Here is a 21,595-nt window from a genome sequence, read left to right on the forward strand (position 1 = left end):
CAGGAGACATGAGTCCAGTAGGTGCCAGTCACAGACAGACCAAGTGGTCTACTCCCACAACACATCACTCAAAGCTAACACCAGTGCTTCCCAGCAGCACAACGTACATCTATAAAAACCACACAAGTTCTAAAAAATTTCTCTTAAGCTCAGATTCTTCTTACATTCATCCTGCTTCCTATCTAGTTACATCAGCCACCCGCAGTGAAACAACCCGTGCCTTCTCTGGGTCTGCTGCTCACACACACCAGCAAACAGCACATCCTGTATTCCTCACTGTATGGTTCCCCTGCGGACTCAGACCCATCTCCGGACCATCTCCATGACATCAGAAGCCTGCCCTGCATGCCACCCAGTTGCCATTCATCTTCCAGTAGCGAAGCACCCCAAACTGCATCAGCACTCCTTTGCAGAGGAGAAAATGGCTGCTCCACACTGGACACACACTGTTCTTTATCTTCTTCTTTTCTAATGAGAGCTTTTTCCCTCCCTTTAACTTACCTGATCATTCCCCACAGACACACAGTTCCTCTCTATTTTTTACAGTAACTGGTAAGAAGATACAAAGCAATTCCTATCACACGGCTGGCAATACCATTGCATTCTTCTGTTTTGCTCATACCTCTAAATCTCATAAGGAATTATGTCAAATTAAAACACACAACTGCCTTACCTACCTCTTGAGATCAGTTAACTAAACATATAAAAACAAAGCCTACTCTGCTGCGTGCCCATACGTTACACAGCATGCCTAAACATACTCATAGATGTCTCAGAATTCAAAAGCAGCACAAAGTGAAAATATGACAAATCTAAAAATCAAACTTGAAGAGATTTTAAATTACTGAAAAATGAAGTCACCAGTATTTTGACACCCCCGGACACATACCAGAATTAAGTTTCCATAAAACTTCACATCTGTATAAATCTCCTTTATGCCACTGAACTCTCTGTGCATAATTATGCAAGCACAAGAAGAAAAATCCTTCACCTTTGCTGCATCTTGGGGAAAACAAATTATATGGTAGAAGACAAAAACTACGTTCCTTCATAAACATGTATTTGTACTGTGCTCCAAAAAAAAGCTGCATAAGTTTTTACAGTCATATCAAAAGGCCCAGCTTTACAAAATTTCTCTTTAAAAAGGTGAAATTACCTATCTTAGCTACTAACCATAGATCCAAACCTTGAGGGCTTTCCATTCCAGCTTCAAATGCAAACATCCTCAGCCACAAGCACGCGCAGATTCTGCAGGTAATATAAAGTTAGAATAAGATCTTGCAACTGAAACTATCTTTTGGTTAGAGTCTCCTTCCAGGTTTACAAGAGTACAACCAACAGAGCTGGAAGAGAGCAAACAAGCACCCAGGGCAATCCCTACACAAATGTAAGGCCACCTACACCTCTCCCAGCTTGCATGGCCAGTCATTAGGTGGCTTATTGCTATCACCTGCCATGAAAAGCACATGTGATTCTTATTCTCTTTAACTGGGGGAGAAGGGTGGGCAGCATTCATGGAAGATAGAATCTAACATCTACCATGAAATTTTTAATCTATAAAAAAACCAGAATTAAACATAAACATGTCTTCTCCACAGTGATTTACAGCTATGAACATCTTAACCACACTGAAATTGAAGCAGAACTACTGGAGAGGTAAGTCAACACCACGTAAATCCATGTAAAAGGATGAGAGAGAAACAAGAGAGAAAAAGAAAATGCACTGCAGGACTCAGTTGTACAATAGAAGCTGTCAGCCAAGGTCACTCTTTAAGAAAGAGAGCAACCAAAAAGGAGGTTTTAAATCTCAGTGGGCATTAGCCAAAAGATAGTGATGATCTGCAGTGATTTTAAATAGGACATTCACAAAGGATTAAAAGTATGTATGTATCAGTGAAATCAATCAAAATATCACATTTTTGCTAGATGCTCCCTGCACAGATTTCATACATACATACAGAGAACCAAGAAGTTGTTTTGGAAAAGAAATTACAAACTGCAGCATCACAGAAATCATAGAATGGTTTGGGTTGGAAAGGACTTTAAGATTATCTAGTTCCAACCCCCCTGCCATGGGCAAGGACACCTCGCACTAAACCATGTCACCCAAGGCTCTGTCCAACCTGGCCTTGAACACTGCCAGGGATGGAGCATTCACAACTTCCTTGGGCAACATGTTCCAGTGCTTCACCACCCTCACAGTAAAGAACTTCTTCCTCATATCTAATCTAAACTCCCCCTGTTTAAGTTTGAACCCATTACCCCTTGTCCTACCACTACAGTCCCTAAGGAAGAGTCCCTGCCCAGCATCCTTGTAGACCCCCTTCAGATACTGGAAGGCTGCTATGAGGTCTCCACACAGCCTTCTCTTCTCCAGGCTGAACAGCCCCAATGTTCTCAGCCTGTCTTCATATGGGAGGTGCTCCAGCCCTCTTATCATCCTCGTGGCCCTCCTCTGGGCTTGCTCCAACAGCTCCATGTCCTTTTTATGTTGAGGACACCAGAACTGTACGCAGTACTCCAGGTGAGGTCTCACAAGAGCAGAGTAGAGGGGCAGGATTGCCACCTTTGACCAGCTGGTCACGCTTCTTTTGATGCAGCCCAGGATACAGTTGGTTTCTGGGCTGCAAGCACACACTGAAGCCGGCTCATGTTAAGCTTCTCATCAACCAACACCCCCAAGTCCTTTTCTGCAGGGCTGCTCTGAATCTCTTCTCTGCCCAACCTGTAGCTGTATAAATACCTCAGCCACAAAAATGACATCACTCCTTTCTACTGAAAACACCTGAGTGAGATGCCAAAGCTTTAACACCAGTGGAATAAAATAAAGAAGCAAACTAATGCCCTGCACTAGAGCTGACAGAGCAGGGAGCCAGCTGCAGGGGGTGATGGGCACTGTTTGATCCCAGCTCCTCCTGAGTGGTGCAGCACCACATCACCTGAACACATCTGGCCACGCAGGGGTGTGCCAAAGCTGTCCCAAAAATTCCTCAGAAAGAACACAAAGAATCTGGGGAGGGGCATTTGAACAGCAAACCGTTCTTCACAGTCAGCTCCAAGGAAGCTATTCGTTTTAGCAAGCTGTTTTAAAAGGGGGGGGGGGGGGGGAATCACTCTTCCCTCAAAAATGTATATGGTACAGACACTACTCTTCTGCTTCACAGCAGCAACATTTGGAAAACTATTTAACCTTTCCATTTTTATCTGGGTGCATTCAAATTACCAATAATGTACAACATGCTGTAACAAAACCACTGATGTAGGGTATAATTTTCCCTCAAGCACATTATCCTGGCTGGTGGCTTAGAAAAACACACTGATAAAACAGCAGCAGACATCAGTTGATGGATAAAAAGTGATCACAGCTATGTAGAATATGTTGCTGCCCAACCTTAAAATCATACAATCAGCCAAAAAATAAAAACAGTAGGATGGGACATACTAACACCACCACATTATTTATGGGGCCATCCTAAAAATCCTCCTACAAACACGGTTTTAAATAGACCATCAGATTATCACCTCATAATTTAGCTATTAACACACGGGTTTATTTTAAAGCCATCATCATGCCTGGTACTTTTCTTAAATATCTTCTTCCTTGCCAAGTTCAATCGGGATCTCATCCTAACCATGATGAGCTTTTAATTTTCTATTCTATTAATAGCAACTTAAAAATAAAATGTTCTCTTTCGAAACTGTAAAGCTGTAACTTTCTTTAGGAGCTGCAAGGGGGAAGAGAGATTAATCTTCCCACTCTGCATCTCTTAAACTACATTAGCTATCTGCACGTATGGGAAAAAATCAAGAGGACAAGTAAGAAATAGGAATTTTCTCTGAAAGTACCTTCACTGTAACTCCATACAAGCATTTATCATGGCTCCAGAGCAGTAATAGGGAGTTATCAAAATACAGGAAATAAATACTTCAAGAATTTCCACATAGGTTTTGAATCATTCTCAGCAATTCTCTTGCTGGTCATCCATAGATAATAGATTAATGAATGACACAGCTGAAGGATACACAGACTCCTGCCCAGCAAAGCCCTTCAGCAGATACTCAAATTTCAGCCCAATTGGGTCCTCATTAATTCCCCTGCAAATGAGGGAAGATGGAAAGTTAAAGATGAGTATCATGGCACTCTGTGGCCATCTGACACATGGATCGGATTGTTCCAGCTGCTTTTCTTCTGTTGCCTCCTTCAAGTAACGGCAGCAGAAGGGACAGACAAGATCATCCACAGGCACTCTCTAGGATCTAGGATGGATACCACCGCATGCTGCAGCACTCACTCTCATCATCATACTGCAATGCTGCCTTCATTTGCAAGAAATTGAATCAGTAATATCAAGTCCTAGGCTGTGGTCAAAATCAGAGTGCTCTAATATCCAGAAAAGCAAGAAATCAGTAACTTCAGCCTGCACGAATACAAGAAAGGGCAGAGCCCATGGCACACGGCAGTGCTGGAAGGACCCACACGCGGGCAGCTCCATGCATCCCTCCAACTCAGCTTCCCAGGCTGGGAGCTGCCTCAGCCTGCTCTGAAACTGGTGCACAGGCCAGGCCCTGTGCTGCTTTGAGATGTATTTTCTCTCATTGAATGCTTGTGACCTTTCTTTTAGGATATGGGCCTTGCCACAGCTCTTCAGGCCTATCTTTATCTAAAGATTGAAACACTGAAATGTGTTTTAATGAGGGATAAACTGAGACCATCTGGATGGCTCAGCTGCTACAGAGCATGATTGTTTGCTGATTTTAACCATGTCTCTCACAGAGAAGATAGACCTGTGTTGCACAAAGTGCACTAGCTTGATTTCTCCTTGTAATCAAATGTGTTGATCTAAAATCTATTTCCAGCAAATTACTTGCCTGTTTTGGGAACAACTCCCTCCTCAGCTCTTAACCTCGGGGATGGGGATGAGCAGAGACAATTGGGCTGAACAGGTATTTTTGTAAGAGGCTGACGGCGAGCATTCTCAGTGAAATCTTCCATTTTGGAACATGAGCAGTATTTATTCACAAATGAATGTACATTTTTCAATTGTAGCTCAATACTGAGTGCTGGATAACTATACTGCTATCAGAATATATAATTTGTTGACCCTATATATATTCTGCAAGATAAACAGTGAGTCTACTTGGGGAGGTGAAGTAAGAAAACTACTCCTTGTAGTTTCTTTTTTGGTAGGTTAACTTCCCATGTATCCTCATGGCATGGCCATAAAAGTGGCAGCACAGCACAAATGGAGCAGCAAAAGCCTCTTCCCACAGCTCCACAAAGCACTGCCTTTTTCAGTATTACCTAGCTGTTAGATAAGCATCTTAGGTTTATGTCACTCAATCAAACTGCACCATTTGTCCGCAATTACCCAGCAATTTTAGCTTAGGATAAGCCTACGATGCTGCCCAAAGCGGGGCTTGCCACACTACCTGCTGCTCCTTTCAGCCAGCACTGCCCACAGGCCACCAGCGGTGGGGTGAAAATATCCAACTGCACCACTTTTATTTGCCAGCCAAGACCTACACCTGATCGTGCAGACCAGAACGCCATGATTTTAGTCTCTCAAGATGAAACTGTTCCACTTTGTAGGAAAAACAAACCCCAAACCAGCACATATTTAACGGTCAGCAGAAGAAAGTGTGAAAATAATTCTACAGACTATTAGAATATTCCCTAGGCAGCTGGGAGACTTCTGCTCAAACCTCAAATGAAATAAAACGAACAGGGGACTGAACCCAAACTTCCTATGTTCCTCGGGTTCTTCTACATCAGAAGACAACAGGCACCAGCGCTTTGTGAAACACTCCAAGTTCTAAAGTCTTCAGCCAACTTCACAGCTACTTTTGAAGAGCCCAAAACTGGATGTGGAGGTGCTGGGAATGGGTATGTGTGTGTGTAACGACTTCCACCAAAACAACAACATACACCATTAACAATTTGAGATCGAAACATTCTGTTTCAATTAGTTTAAGTGCTGTTAATTATGCATTAACCAGAAATGACACCTTTAACTTCCGATTCCAAGCAGATCTGAAAATTAAAAGCATAAAAGCAGTGAGTCTTCTTGTAAATAGAACACACTTGGGGATAACTGAGATCTTATGGAATTTAGCATATTTTTTAGCATATTTTTTCTTCATCTTTCTTCATCTAAGTAAAGTTTCTGGGGAAGAAAAGAAAAGGTCCTCTGTTGATTACACCTCTCAAAAAGTGATCCAACACAGAATGTTCTGGCTTTTGACTATAAAGTGATTATTTGAAAATGAGATTAAGTCTTGTGTTCATTTCCTATCAGAGTATCAAAAAATGCCTAAAAGGGAATTTTTGGAAGAAGTATCTTGAGACATTTGGAAGAAATACCCCCCAAAATGCTGAGATAGATTGATTACTCCCATTTCTGAAGCTACATCTAGTACCACATTATACTGCTTTATTGATTTGATGGGTTCTTAATTCTTCTAGGTATAAACGCTGCTACAGAAACATCAGTTGGTTACTGTGACATTTTGCTGCCCACTTCTAAACCAAAAAAGCTTTGCTAAGTCTCTGAATTCTTCATGTCACAACTGAACTCCTGAAATCCCCTCACCATGAATGACAGTCACAGATTAACTATAACGCCACGTTGCTTGATCGGTCACCAGGCCCAAGCAAAGGATTCCATTATTAGAGATGTAGATACATCTACAAATGAACCAACAAAATTAAATCTCAGCCTCTACAGGTAGAGGGGTTAACAAGGAATTACCTCTATTTTGTCACAAGTTCTGCAAAGATCCATGTCTAAACACAGCAAAAATCAGTGATGTTATCAATTGTATCTGTAGCAGGCTGTGTACAAGGTGTACTAGTTTAACATAACCACGCCGTAAACACTGGGATTTCCGTGATTAATCTTAGAGCACTGTTTGACTCATCCCCCTGCACTGACTCAATACCTGAAATCTGCAAGTAAACAAAAACTGTAATCCAGCTGTTCCCAAGGTTTTCATACTAATCAGCTCCTATATATTTCCAAGGGAAGCAAATTCACACCTCCTGACAACAGATTTGTTTTTCATAGTTATATTCTGTGGACCCATCTGCAGTATTTCACACGTCAGGGAATTAAAGCTACCTTACTTCTAACAATTTTGAGCAATCTCTGAATCTGTTTTTTAATCAGAAGTCGTATAGGGATAGCATTTCCCACCACAACCTTGAGAATAACAAAAGGAAATTGTCAATTTGCCAACAACAATCTCTGCATGTTTGAATACAACCCCTAAAAATAAAAATATAAACTTATATCTCATAAAATTAAGCAAAACTAATCAAAACATAACCCACGTCTCTGACTTGAACGCACTGAACCGACACGCCATCCCAAAATGCATATGCAGTCTGCTCCTGATGTCAGGGAGCAACCCAGCCAGGTTGTAGATTACCAAGATACCACCTCTTGCTACAGCTTACATAAACCTGGTGATCCCTCTGTAAATCAGTGCAAAGATTTGAGGTGAGCATTTTAAATGCACAGCTTCATTCGCTTATGTTTGAGTGTCCATTGTTTTGCTGCCTTTGAAAATGAACATAAAGCACTTCCTCAGATATGTTCCTCAATAACTTGATGTTAATGTTGCTTTTTGTAATTCCTTGCAAGAACAGAACTTAGCAATTTCAGGCACAACCATTTAAAAAAGCACCTTCAGTCCCATTGTCAAAAATGATTTCAGCAGTTGGGAGTCTGAACCTGTGGAATACAATGAGCAGAACAGACCATCTCCATCTCTGTACCAGCAACTCAAGTAACCTTCAAGAAATTATGCAAATAGTAAAAATGTCCATCTATCAGCTAAACTTATTGAAGTATTTTTCAAAGCTGCAGCTCCTCCATGTCTTCCCATGACTGCCAAAACCACGGACACTGTACACCTTATTTTAACAGGCTGAAAAACATTCCTGTAGCACTCTGTGTACTCCTGCTCTTCATTTACATCACAGCCAAAAGGCAATGACACAGGAAAATCTGTGTATGCGCCTGTTTATCTGCTTCTCTGGTTGACCTGATCTGCCACTCGCAAGCACACAGGAACAACAGCTTATTTGCTGAATCTGTTTTCCCCGCTGTCATTCAAGATGTAGCACAATGCTTAAATAGGCAACAGTCAGATTAATATAATTGAGGATGCAGTTCAGAGTAGACAGGAAGCCACGCCGGAATCGCAAAGTGCTTATTCTCTTATGATTAAAACATCCCCAGGGTTCTATCCGTATAAAGACGTACCCGCAGCAGAGATGCACAGAAGCCAGAGGACCAAGAAACACGAGCTTTTGCTTTTCAGACTAGCTCCCCAGTTTGAAAGGAAACATGAATCACGCGAAGTTGCCATTTTCATTGCATAAGAACCGCTGGTGGATTTGTCATTCCTTTTGACACATTATAATCAGAGCTATATTTCTATTGCAGAAGACGTTTCATGCACCAGAATGAAATTCCAGCACACAGATACAGAAAATCTCTTAAATGGGCTATTTTCTTTTACTCCAGTGACATATGCCTCTCTGCTATTCCAGAACAGATTAGATAGACTCTGTCCAAACACAACAGAAGAAAAGCAAATAGGGAGCAAATCAGTGACTGAAAAGGAGCTCAAGTCTTCAGCACCACAGGAATGACTGACCAGCAAAAGTCAGATTTCTTTGTACTGGCATTGCTATTCCCAGTACAGGATAATACAGATATGCAGAGTATTGGTGGCCTCCTCCTGTAGAGATCCGAACACTGTTATCACAAATGGTACAGGAAAAAGTAATGTTGCTGCTGTAGCCACTTGCTGAAGTCTTTCTGACTAGTCTCACTTAAGCTATTTAGTATCTCAGCACAAAAATCTGAAAGCATTTCACTTTGAATTACTTGTCCTTGCTCTCAACTTGTCAGGGAAGTTTGAAGAATAGTAACACCAAGAGTAAAGTTATAGTGGTGGAAAAGGGCTTATCAAAGCATACCATTACCTGCAGCGTTTCACAGGTCTAATGACGTCCAGAAGCAAATTGTCCACAGACAGAAATGCTGTGCTGCAGCCGGAACTGCACGACAGCCACATCCTCCCAGTTGATAACCACCAACTCAGTGTTAAAACTTGGTATGATGATTCAAGTGACATTTGCCCTAGAAATGAGCCCTCCAACTCCTACTGAAGCACACAGGAGTCGCAAGTGGAATAACAGACAGAAACTATTTCTGTATCTGTGCAGAGTTGATCTTTGCCTTTTCTCTAGCCTAGATTTTTATCTCCCTTAAGTGATCAGTGTTGGCCTAATTCTGCTCCCATTTACTTCAGCTGAAGCTTTACCATCAACTTCAAAGAAAATGGATTTAACCCAGTAGAGTTCATTTTGATAAATTCTGCTTTCAGAGACGAGGACCTCTGCTTCTCCATCAGAGGATAGGATGATGTATTTTTACAACAGGCTTCACAGCTAGATGACATTGCTATGTCCTACATTCACATTTTGGTTTTGAGCAACACTGCAGTTCTGAAGCAACTCCTACAACCATCCCTTTTTATTCCATGTTAGTTCAGTTTGCAGAACAGCTTTGGGGCTCATGAACTAAATTTCTTTTGGAGGAAGCAAAGCAGAAGCCCCACTGCAGGTTCACACCAAAAGCATTCACCACGTACAGATCTGAAACAATCGCAGGTCTTTGGAAAGCTGTCACATTCAGTGAGCCCTTGCAGTCCAAAGGCTCAGACTAAATCTAGTCCAACATAAAACCTGCACAGATGTAGAGGCCTCAACACCAACTGCTTCAAGCTATTGATCTGCTCCTAATGCACCAATGACCTGCTGATACAGACACATTTCAAATTCTAGTTCTACTTCTTATCTCTACAATCTTCTTATTTCCCATGCCATCCTAAATAATTCATTCAGCGTTAGTGATGTTCATGACCTTCTGTGGTTTATTCCCAGATTCTTACTTAAATTAAACAAATTTCCTTTTTGGATTATGGCCTCAGACCTATGCCTCCAGCTTACAGGGAACTGACTCTAATAATTTAAAATTCTCTCCCAGAATCAACCTTCCAAGACATTTTTAGCCAAGAGATCACTTGTTTAGCAGTGCATTAACCAGCACTGTTCTGAAACACCTCAGTTTATGCACTGGGCCTAAGAACTACAGTCAAACTTCGATACCTGCAAATCCATGATCAGAATACAATATTGAAATGAACACTACAAAAGGAGCTCTTCAAATAAGGGTCAACATTTCAAAAACTAAATTACCTATGAAGCAGGAACAGCAGTATGTTAGGCTTTTCAACTTTTCTGGAAGGAAGGACTATTACTCAAGATACATCTGCAAACACAACAGTGGTAATGAAAGGAGTGGTACCAAAAGACTCATCTAAAAAAAAGTCTTGTCAGAGAAAGAGTAACCCCAACACAGCACAGCACAGACACTTGACAGGGAGAGAAGTCAGTGGTTGCTTTTATGGAGGTCAAATATGCCAGGTTTTACCCAGCTGAAATTCCCTTTAACAATTATATCCTAAACATCTTGGAAGCCTTCTGTCTCAAGGAGCATCTCATTCCGCCAGCAAGCTGCCTCTGAAAACAAGGATTTACTTTAATTCTCCCACCTTTTTTTTGTTCACACCCCAAGATCGGGACAGACATCTCCCGAGTGACAGAGCTCTAGCTGCAGAACCGCCTGCACCCTGGCCCTGCTCTGACCTAGGCTGGGCACCTCTACCTCTGCTCCGCCTGTCCATCCTACCCACTGAGGCCTCTGAAGGATGAAGTGAGACCTCCCCTAGCAATTTTCCTTTTAACAAGGGAAGGAGTAGTAGTTACCTACTCATTTTCATCCCTGTATCCGTAATCAGCCCACCATGCATTTTAGAAGCGCTACCTTCAGGTTAATAGAGTATAAGTTTTGTCACAGTTCATTGTCATCTTTTTCTACAGTTCCCCCTCAGACACAGGCCATTATCAAGATGATTATCAGACGTTTTGTTTACTATTTTGTGGTGCATCCATCACTAATCCCACTGCAGCATAATTCACCAATGGAAGGTGACACTTCCAGGAAGGGTGCTTTAACAAGAGGAACGCTTATTAAGAAGCACTGTAATTACACTGCAGAAACAAGTGACAAACTCCTTGCACAGCACAAAGTACACGGACTCAAGCAGTCCAGATTAAGTCAACATTTTTTTCTCATTGCCCTAACTTTTATATAACTTCACACAGTAAATGGAAAACTCATCTAGAAATGTGGGGCAGGTCAGTTAGCACTGTTGCAAACAACTCCATAATAATTTTTAAAATAGAAGGACTTTGAGACTATACCTGTAATGTTTCTCAAATTCCCTACACAGGACAAGCCCGTGCTGCTTTCACTCCTGTTTCAGCACCTTCCACTTCTGCTTGTTTGAATTCCACTTGCTGGAATCAATTAAAAACAACAACAGAAAATCATAAATCTGTCACGTAAAAATATAAAACATCAAAAAGGAAGCCGAGTTGGCCACACTGAAAGCGCAACCTCCCACATCAACTGTAAAGCATGAACTGCCATTTCAAATCAGTGTTCCAAGACTGGAAGGACCCTTTGACTCCAGAGGTCCCATAAGACCAAGAGGTGTACGTGACTCACAAAAACGCAGGCTCACACTTCCATGCATTTCTACTTTGACAATTGATTTCAAATTAAACATATCTCTTTTTTTTTTTCCTCCTTTCCTCCTTTTTGTTTCTTAACAAAATCATAGGATAATTTAGGTTGGAAAGGATCTTTGAAGGTCACCTAGTCCAACTCATTGCCAACTTCAAATGTGGAATAGGGTCATACCCAGCTGAGCTCTGAATATCCCCAAGGATGGAGATTCCCACCCCTGTCTGGGCCACTGTTCCCATGTTGGAACATCCTCCTGGTGAGCAAGTTCTTCATATTTAACCAGAATTTCCCTTACTGCAACTTCTATTTATTACTTCATATCCTTTTGCTGTGTACCTCAGAGACAAGCCTGGCTCTGCCTCCTTTTATAACCCTCCACTGGACAACTGAAGAGAGCAATAAAACTAAACCCCCCTAAGCCATCTCTTCTCCAGACTGAACAAGCCCAGCTCACTCCACCTCTCCTTGCATGCTGTGTGCTCCCTACCTTGATGGCTCTTCACTGGACTTCCTCCAGTTCTGTTTGTCCTGTACTGGGACCAAGACTGGTCCCAGCACTCCTGATGCAACTTCACAAGTTTTAAACAGAGGGGGGAAGTTAAAGAGAGCGAAATTAACAGTTATTAAGAAGTCTAGTGACCAGATTTTGGCTCAGGCATCATGTACATCGGAGTTAAGTTCTACCTGCCATACCAAACTGTTTTCATTGCTTATTCAATGCCATCACTTACACAATACCACTGAGAGTAAATGAAGAGTTTGGATATAATTTGCCAAAGTCATTGGGAGTAGGACTTCATTTTCAGAATCAATGATAAGTTTTTATAATTGGCACTGAGGAAAATAAGAAAACATTTTACCTATAATGATAGAAAGGGTAAACCTAGAATGCATTTTCAGAAACACATTTCAACCTCAAGGTCAAATGCTGCAAATAAAGGTTAACTAAATTTCTTACATATAGGATTAACCACATGAGAGATTCTTTCAAAAACTCTTTTCCTTCAGTCCACAGAATATTGGAATTAAGGGACTTAACTCCCACCAGTGAAGGAGTTCGATACATTTACAAACCTCCATTCACTGCTGCTATCAAGACAGCCTTGCTAAAAACAATTAATTTTGATTGTCGGGGGGAAATAAATACATAAATCTCTTTACTAGCTTTAGCAGGTTGCATAATTCCCCAGAATACTCCAAGTAATATTGATTTTTGCCATACTGGAAGTTTTACAGCATACATGAGAATGCAATACCTAAAGCTGAACACCAACATTAGGATCAAAGTAAGACACTATGGGATTATTAATCATCTATGTATCTTTGTTTCCTAAATGCAATTTGAAAAAGGAGGCTTTGGTAAAGGTACATGCAGACAAACACAGCAAATCAGAGCAGCATTCAGAGATAACTAACTCAACCAACTTTCCCAAGACTGAAATTTACCCCAAAGGGTGCTGCTCAGGAAAGGTCTGGACATGCACTTAGGTGGGCAGGAATCATGTGAAGTGGCAGAAAAACAGAGGACCAAATGAATTAGTACTTCAGTGAAGCCACAATATTAATAAAGACAAATTGTGCATGAAGTCATTCTCTCTTATGTTTAACCAAAATCAGCTCACACCTAGAAAAAGCAACAGGGAGGCAGTCGGCAGCACTGATAACAAGGGGTAGCACCCTTAGCATGGGAAAGGATGTTAATTTAGCTCTTAAATATCTTACAGCCTTATCTCATACTCAGCAGTTGGGCAGCAGGAGTTGTGCAGCTCTGCAGCCCCTGTAGAGATGGGGAAAGTGGAGCCTGTCCATGGCACCAACGGAGGCACTGCTGTCATTCCTTGACACGTTGTCAAGGAAGATGGACAAGCAGAGAAACTGGAGAATGAAGGAGTCATTCAAAGTGTCTAAAGAGAGAAGGAGAAGCCCTTAAGGGTTTTCCAAAGAACTATGACCCAATGGAGATGATAGGGGAAGACCAGTATTGATACAGGCCTTCACCATGGAATTCAGCTGAAAGAAAACCTACTGATGCTGCTTTGTAGCATGGCTTTCCCACTCCATCTCACGTTACAAACCAACATCCTCACTTCTGCTTCTTGAGTACCTATACACTGCCAGAACTTGCCAGGCACAGACTAGTCTGGCTGTGTTGTCCAAATATGAACATCATTTACAGCCTGCCTAGACAGTTTTTAAAAGGAGAAGCAGCATGAAAAAGGCATTTGTTACAGAGAAGGCAGCTGTCTGTGGATATGGTGATTCAGGAACACTTAAAGCCTTTTTAAATTTACAACCTGCTGACCAAATTGATGTCCATATTCAGATGAAATGACTGGGCAGTGAAGTTCAAAGCAGTAGTCTTTTAAACGCAAATCCAATTAGGATTGGATTTGGGCTACTTAAAGTTGCCTAAAGTTTCCTAAACAATGACTGAACAGCTTTCTAAGGCACCCTGAAACAAACTTTGTTACGATGGATATGGATTTTGCAACACATACAAACCTCATTACCAGCAAAAAGGACCGTAGGACTTAACCCACATGATGCATTATCATTGACATGTTCCCTACGGAATTAATAAAGAAAATGCAAACACTTTAAGTCGATTTTTTCAACAGTAAATAGCTTACAAATGGTTCCACAGCTACTTTCAGCAGTGCACATCGGCTCCAATCATTCCTTTACCTCAGCTGAAACCTCAGCCCTTAATTATCGGTCACTGTTAAGAACTGACATGCCCCCTGATACTAATGGCACACCTTCCCTACAAAAACTTATCATCATTCTTTGGGAGTTTCATATCTTCACTTAAGAAACTAGGCAATTACAGCTTGCTCATGTTCTATTTTGTGGTTCCAGTAGTTTTCTTCATCTTGAGAAAATTTTGCATCATTATTCTAATTACAATAAGTGGGAGTACACAAAATCTTTCCAGCAAAGGAAAGAAACTGAGATGGCAGATGCTGACATTTTATACTGCAAAATACCAGAAGGGGAAGTAATGAAATACTAGAACTGCCACTTACCCAGGTAAGAGTCAGCTGTTATAAATAAAAAACTACATTCTTTGAAAGCCATTCAGGTGTTGACAAACTGACATGCAGTATTTACACAGTTACAAAATAAAGCTGCAGTGACTATAACTGTTTATTTAAAAGAACAGTTGTCACTGTAACACAAACAGCATGTATGTGTTTGTGGTACATTTATAACCCCAAGCCCTATGCAGGCAAGTTTTCCCATGCGTCCTGACACACCATCATACATGAAAAACACAGGTTGATTCCTGGTGAGCTTTCATATGAGATTACCATGCTAAACACAACAACTGTGGATTTAAATACCCTACTAAGCCATTTTCATGCACAAGAGGGCTGTCTGCCTAGCCAGCTGTGATACCCGATGTCCTAGATGCCATGGAGCAATCACTCCCCAACAGTTTGAGGAGAGTGAAGGAGTTGAACACTTTAACAGTTTCCTGTTTAAGTCCTCAAATTTATTAAGGTCTCTGCGCTAGGAAAACTAGAAAGTTTGGATTCAAATAGCATACATAATTACACAGGATTTTCTCAATCAGAGGAAACTTCAGTGAAATAGAACGAGGACCCTACATGTGTACCTGGTTTAGATGGGCAGAACTGGGGTATCACAGACACCTCTTCCATAGAAGAACCTTTGGATATACATGCAACCAGAGAAGTCATAGCACACTTTTAAAATACGGAGTAAATTCAGTTTCAGTCTGTCCTCCAGAAAGCACAGATTTCTCTGTGTTGTACTTGGGTAACCTCTTATATAACCATGGACTTCCTTATTTTAAAATACATATAAAATGTTCTGAGTTTGAGTTCAGTGGTAACAATGTAGTCAAACAAATCCAAATGCTTCTTAAACGCACTTTTTTCTTTTGACAACTGCCTGAGAACAGAGAGTGCAGTGAGCTGTTCTTCCTTTAAATTTAGCTTCTACCTCTGTGGAAACTCCTTCCAACACTCCAACATTTGTTGCCTGGTCTTTCCATTCAAGCGGAAAGGGACAATGGACCTGATTTGGCTGGCCCATTCTCATGACGAGTTATTAGCTTCATAGCTACAGGGAAGTTACAGAAAGGAAAAACTGAACACACGTCTGAACAGAAAACACAATTTCTTTCCTTTACATCTAAGACTAGGAAGGGTTTTGTATCTGTACTAGTGCTGGTCCCCAGCAGTGGGATAGCTGGCTGCTGTAGCAGCCCTGTATCTCACACCTTTTTCTCACAAGATGAGCAGCATCCAGCACTGGTACCACCCCAGACGGATGCGGTGTCCTCAGAGTCCACGTGAGGCTCTGGACTTGCTCAGGAATCTGGTTGACATGGGATTTTTCTGAAATTAGAACATTGCCCCATTTTCAGTAAAGCCTCCAAGATGCCAGGGCTGTCCCTGTTAGCAAGGACACTCCTTGAAAATGAGGACAGCTGATAACCTTAAAGAAGGAGGGTAATTAGTCGCATACCTGCAACCTTTTCTCCTAAAGAAACAGTGATAAAAGTAAACTCCTATTAGAATACCATTAAATGCAGTTATTACGCAATGCTCGTTACATAACCCTGCTTTACCAACGCTGGGTATTTTATTTTCAGGCAGAATTCACTTTCACAGACTTGCCCACATATGAACATATTTAAAAGTATGGATTGCCTCTCTCAGAGGGGAGGAAAAAAGCTTTGGTCCTAGATACATTTTGATCTAAATGGATGAACGGCAGAATGTCTGCCAATATCTCAGATGTAACTCGAATCCTTAAAAAGTCTTTTTGAGAATCCCTTTTCAGCTAATTCCTTTCAGAGGAGTCATAAATTTCATATAAGCATTTGCAAATCCAAATATATCACCCTATCCAGACGTTCGGTACCATCTGAATTTCAGCTAAAACTGCACTGTGAATCTGTTCAAAATTCAAGGATAAGCAAAATTTGACTACGTAAAACATGACAACTTGCACATTTGTTGCTGTATTTATCGAAACTAATTCTGTCCTTTATCCCTATTTCCAATGAGGAGCAGGAATAGTGATGCATACCATGCTCTAATAAAATATTTAGTCTAATTTTACTTAATAGGTTCACTTAGTTTAGAAATAAATTCTAACCTCCAAAATAGACATTTGAATATTTTGCCTCTTGGTGTCTAAGCTCAAGTTCAAGACAAATACAATTCACAGCTAGGAAAGAAATGAATTAAACAACAGTGCATGTGAAATTCTCACAAGGCAAAATGCATTTTTAAAAGATTATGTTTAAATAGAAAGGATGTAAACTTTCAACACAGAAATCCATGCAAAGTACAAGTGTTATTATATAAAATTCATTAATAAGCTGCCTTTTTTCTTTCCAGGCATTGGAAATATTGATCATTTACTATTAGCTATTAACTTCATCCCAAAACATTGCATTTATAAGGAGCTTGGAGGTATGCTATGTGACAATTGCTAATGAGAATATAAGCAGCTGATTAATATTTCAGGTACATCATCATCACTTGGTAATAAATCCTGCCAAAATAGTAAGTTTAGTTTTTCTTCTACATACATGGTTCTATTATAATGAATCATTTCTGTCACTATACCTTCTAAAATTAAAGCGTAGGGGATGTTTTCAAAGCAATTATCATTTGCCTTCTGGCTATACAAGCTAGTAATGGACATTTCTCTCTTTTACAAGCCCACATATCTGCCTCATGACTTACAAGTAACTCAAGTTGCTACTCATCAGACACACCGCTTGCATACCCCCCGTCCAAACACAAGATATTGTCCAGACAGCATAAAATTATCCTAATGGACAGCAAAGCATAAGAAGAAAGTTACCATTAGAAGCATTAGTCTCCTGTACCTGAAATTCTCCAGCCGCTGGGATTGTGTTACTGAGCCAAGAGATGAATTATGCAGGTGAGAGGAGCTACTCGTTACAGCAGGAAGGCGCGAGTGACCACGGTGTGATGTACTCACCCAGGACCAGCTCCAGAGGGGTCTGACCATGTGCTAGAGGAGAGGCACCTCTCCTGGAAGGGGAGCACTTTCTCTCCACCCCTGCAGCCTGGTCTCTCCTCTCTCCTGTCTGTCCTCGCCCCGCTCCCTGCGGAGCACACACTGCCTGGAGAAAGGCAGGAGCAGCACTGCGCTCCTAACGCGCAGCACGCAGCGAGGGCAGCGGAGGAGGGAACAAGAGGAGGTAGTTGTTCCTTTATTAACAAACCCTGAAAAATAAAGTGACGTTGCTACAGTTTTCCATTCTAGATCATTTAAACTGTCTCTTCACTAGCTCGCAAGGGAAGCCAGCAAAGAAAGTGGCTTCATTTGCCCTGTCAGCTCCTGTGTGCCTAATTTTTTAATGCACTGTGGCTACTCAAAAAAATAAAGGCTGGGCTTTGTGCACACCTCGGGCTATTGAGCAGGGCAAAGATAGTTCTTTACTCATGAAACAAATGTTAAGCATGTGCAAAACTAAGCCAGACAAGATCCACTGAAGTTAGAGGCACCTGAACCAGAAATAATGACTTTTAGAAACCACTATTAGGAAATGCTACTGAAAGGAAGGTATTAAGAGTTCCAACCATCGCCTGTGAAATTTACTTATTTATTTGTTTTATATGAAATGTAAGACTAGTGGCAAAGGAAGTCTTCACAGCAAACCCAAAATACCATGCAAGTTACCAGTTATGGAAATATCTCTGAAAATATGAGGTAGTGGATTAAATGGGATCAAGTAGAAGATGAAACTGAATCCCAGGCTCCCTCCCTCTGAAACCCTCAACCAAAGAGGGGAGGCAACTAAGTCATTGCTCCTATTGCTCAGCTTCTCTGCAGAGGTTGTGACACCACGTGGAAGCCTAGCTCTCCTGCTTTGTAAAACCTGTCTAAATGGAACTATAACAAATTCAACTTAGAGCTTGGAGGAAATAAAGGAAAAGAGAGAAGGGAAAGACAGGTTTTAATAGTGTCCATTTTTTAAAATGTCCACACAAAAGTAAGCAAGCCATGTAGTAGTAATCTACATTAAACATATATATGTATATATAGACACATACACGCACACGATGTTCCTATTGGTTATATGTCTGTTCTGAACATCCATCATTTCCTCCTTGTTTCTCCTCACATCCACAATAAACTGATAAGTGCATCGGCATAAGCCCAGCGGAGGTTCAGTTCCCCAGACAATCGTGTCTGCTACTTTAACACTAAACACCAAGCTTTCAAAATCCATTCATTTCTCAAAGATAAACATTCTACCCCATTAATAAAAGATAGAATTGTGATTAGAAAAAGAAAAAAAAAAATCCAGAATAAAGGAAGCTTTTAGTGCTGCTTTTTAAAATTATCCTCAAATTACCTCAGTAAAAGTTACCATATTTTAATGGTGCAAATTGTTTATCACTGTCACACTGTGAAAATGTGATAAAATTTGTATTTCAGATCTGTAAAGCATAACATTTTCTCCTACAGACCAAATAAATATTTGTGGATACAGTCTAGAAGAATTATACCTTAGAAGATCAAATTCCATCAGTTGATGGGTTCTTGACCAAGCTGAATTTAAAGTCGTATTTCACATGTACAGACCTTCTGTAACAGCACAGTTGAGAAGAAAAAGTAGTCTCAGATTGTTGTGTTTGTTTTGTGAGTGTAAAAACCACTAGAGAGCCTCACCCAACTATTAAAATAAATTGTTAAAATCTAAGTAATTAAAACACTTTAAAATACTACAGAAATAAAATGGCCCTATACAACCTTGTTAAAAAAATACACTTCAGGCATGCAAATGATCCAAAAGAAAACAAAAGCATACCTTACCAAGAAAGCAGTATGTGCAACATCCATAAAATATGTTTCATAAGTACTGAGAAGAAATTGCTGCTGGTAAAATGACTTGTTTCTTAAGTCAAAGAGATATGATCAAGATCTATTTCATACGACTTGGCCTGTTAAAAAAAGCATGGAGTTTTATTTATGTCATGTCCAAACAAGAACTTGAGCAAGAAAGCACTGAAACTGTAATAAATTGCTGGGGTTTGTACACTTATAAATCCAGAATGTTAAAGCAAGTCAGAATTAAAACACATGTTCAGCCCATCTTTTACTGGTGTCTACAATTGTTCTACACTGATTTGACAAAGCACTGAAAATACAGGTGTAACCTGAAATACACTTCTCTTCCTCATAGCTGCTTACAGTCCAAGTCAATTTCTAAAATCACAGCACATTCTGTTACTGAGAGCAGTGTGCTCAGCAGCACCTCTCCACGCACGCACCCGAAGCTCCATCCACCCCAGCGGTCCTTGGCCAAACTTAGAGTTCATTTCCAACCGGTTCTGCTGAAAAGTAACTCTTTGATTTATCAGGGGTTTGCACACATTGTACAGCATAGTATGGAGCTTATTTAGAGCAGACAGAAAGTAACCCATAAATATACTGCATGATCATTCAAAGCCCAAATGGCACCATGACCTGCCAAAGTACACAGCGCACTAAGCACAGTAGGCCCCAAACGCAGCCAGGTCTGTGCACCCGAACAATGAGTGCCTCGAGCTCGCGGCGGGAAGAGGAACAGGCAGAAGGGACATGTCACCTCCAAGCAAACACTGCTGGCACTGCAACGTTTATAAACACTTCTTCATGTTAATTCCCATTTGCAAGACTCTGAGTGTTTACTAGCAGCGCTCTGAACCTCAACAGAGGAGTCTTAAGCTAATTAACTTTTTTACCTTACCTTTATGATACCTACCATCCTGAATAACTTGGGAATTGTTTTATCTACCTTTACAGAGAAGAAAAAGTGGATGGGCAGTTATGTATTTATTTATTTATTACTACTGTGATCAATCCAAAAAGGAAAAAATCCTGTGGGGGTTCTTAAAAATTGTAGAACAAAGTGACAGAAGTTTGGTTCACAGGGCAGGAAACAGACATTCAAGACCATTCCCAGATACTACTTTAGGAAAGTCACTTTTGCCACTGCTCTAAAGTTTGCCTGAAGCCCAGAGTTACTGAATGTTGTCTTCTCATTATATGATAAGAATCATCTTTGTTAGCCAGATACATACACATTTCCCTATCACAGAATCATAGAACAGATCACAAGATGTAGAATCATAGAATGGTTTGGGTTGGAAAGGACCTTAAGATCATCCAGTTCCAACCCCCTGCCATGGGCAAGGACACCTCGCACTAAACCATGTCACCCAAGGCTCTGTCCAACCTGGCCTTGAACACCGCCAGGGATGGAGCATTCACAACTTCCTTGGGCAACCCATTCCAGTGCCTCACCACCCTCACTGTAAAGAACTTCTTCCTTCTATATAACCTAAACTTCCCCTGTTTAAACTTAAGTTACTGGCCTAGATAGATTTGGTAACAGATAGAATATCGTTTCTTATTCAAGTAGATGGTAGGAAAACTGTGTAATCTACGTATGATAAGATACAGTAAGTCATACAACATGATAAATCACTGTATCAAGGCATATATATGGGGTTAAATGAGAGAGTATAATGTCAAGGAATGAATAAAGAAGAACGGAAATGATAGAAAGCTAATGGGAGGGTCCTGTTGCTTGACAGAAGGGCACAACACACTGCTGGTTTCTTAAGCCATACCAGCTTTTGGATTGCATTTTTCTCTCTAGGAAATCAGGTGGTCATTTTCAGCCACATTTTAAAATCTACAATATAATTAAAAAAAAAAAAACAAACCAAAAACCAGGCAGCAGAAATTAAGAACTAAATGAATCACAAAACTGGGAAGCAATGAATTTGGCAAAGGGCAATAGGAAACGGAGACCACCTTTACCTGTATTTCCATAAAGCTAGCAGTGTGGTTTCAACTTTAGAATAAAACAGCCCATTTAAAAGAAACTAAGATGTTTAAACAAAAACTGTCTAACA

General features: G+C 40.7%; 1 protein-coding gene across 14 annotated transcripts in view; it reads right to left on the reverse strand.

Annotated features, from left to right (window-relative positions):
• ATP2B2 (ATPase plasma membrane Ca2+ transporting 2) overlaps nt 1-21,595 on the reverse strand; it is a 412,410-nt gene that overhangs the window by 189,460 nt on the left and 201,355 nt on the right. Inside the window, exon 1 of one of the 14 annotated variants that reach the window (XM_030501302.1) lies at nt 19,506-19,564. The exons of the other annotated variants lie outside the window; for them this stretch is intronic. The gene's annotated coding sequence lies outside the window, so the exon portion shown is untranslated. Of the gene's footprint in view, nt 1-19,505; nt 19,565-21,595 lie in introns of those variants that run through there. 14 annotated transcript variants of the gene reach the window in all.

This window comes from Strigops habroptila, chromosome 11, assembly GCF_004027225.2.
Source record: "Strigops habroptila isolate Jane chromosome 11, bStrHab1.2.pri, whole genome shotgun sequence".
Classification (NCBI taxonomy): Eukaryota; Metazoa; Chordata; class Aves; order Psittaciformes; family Psittacidae; genus Strigops; species Strigops habroptila.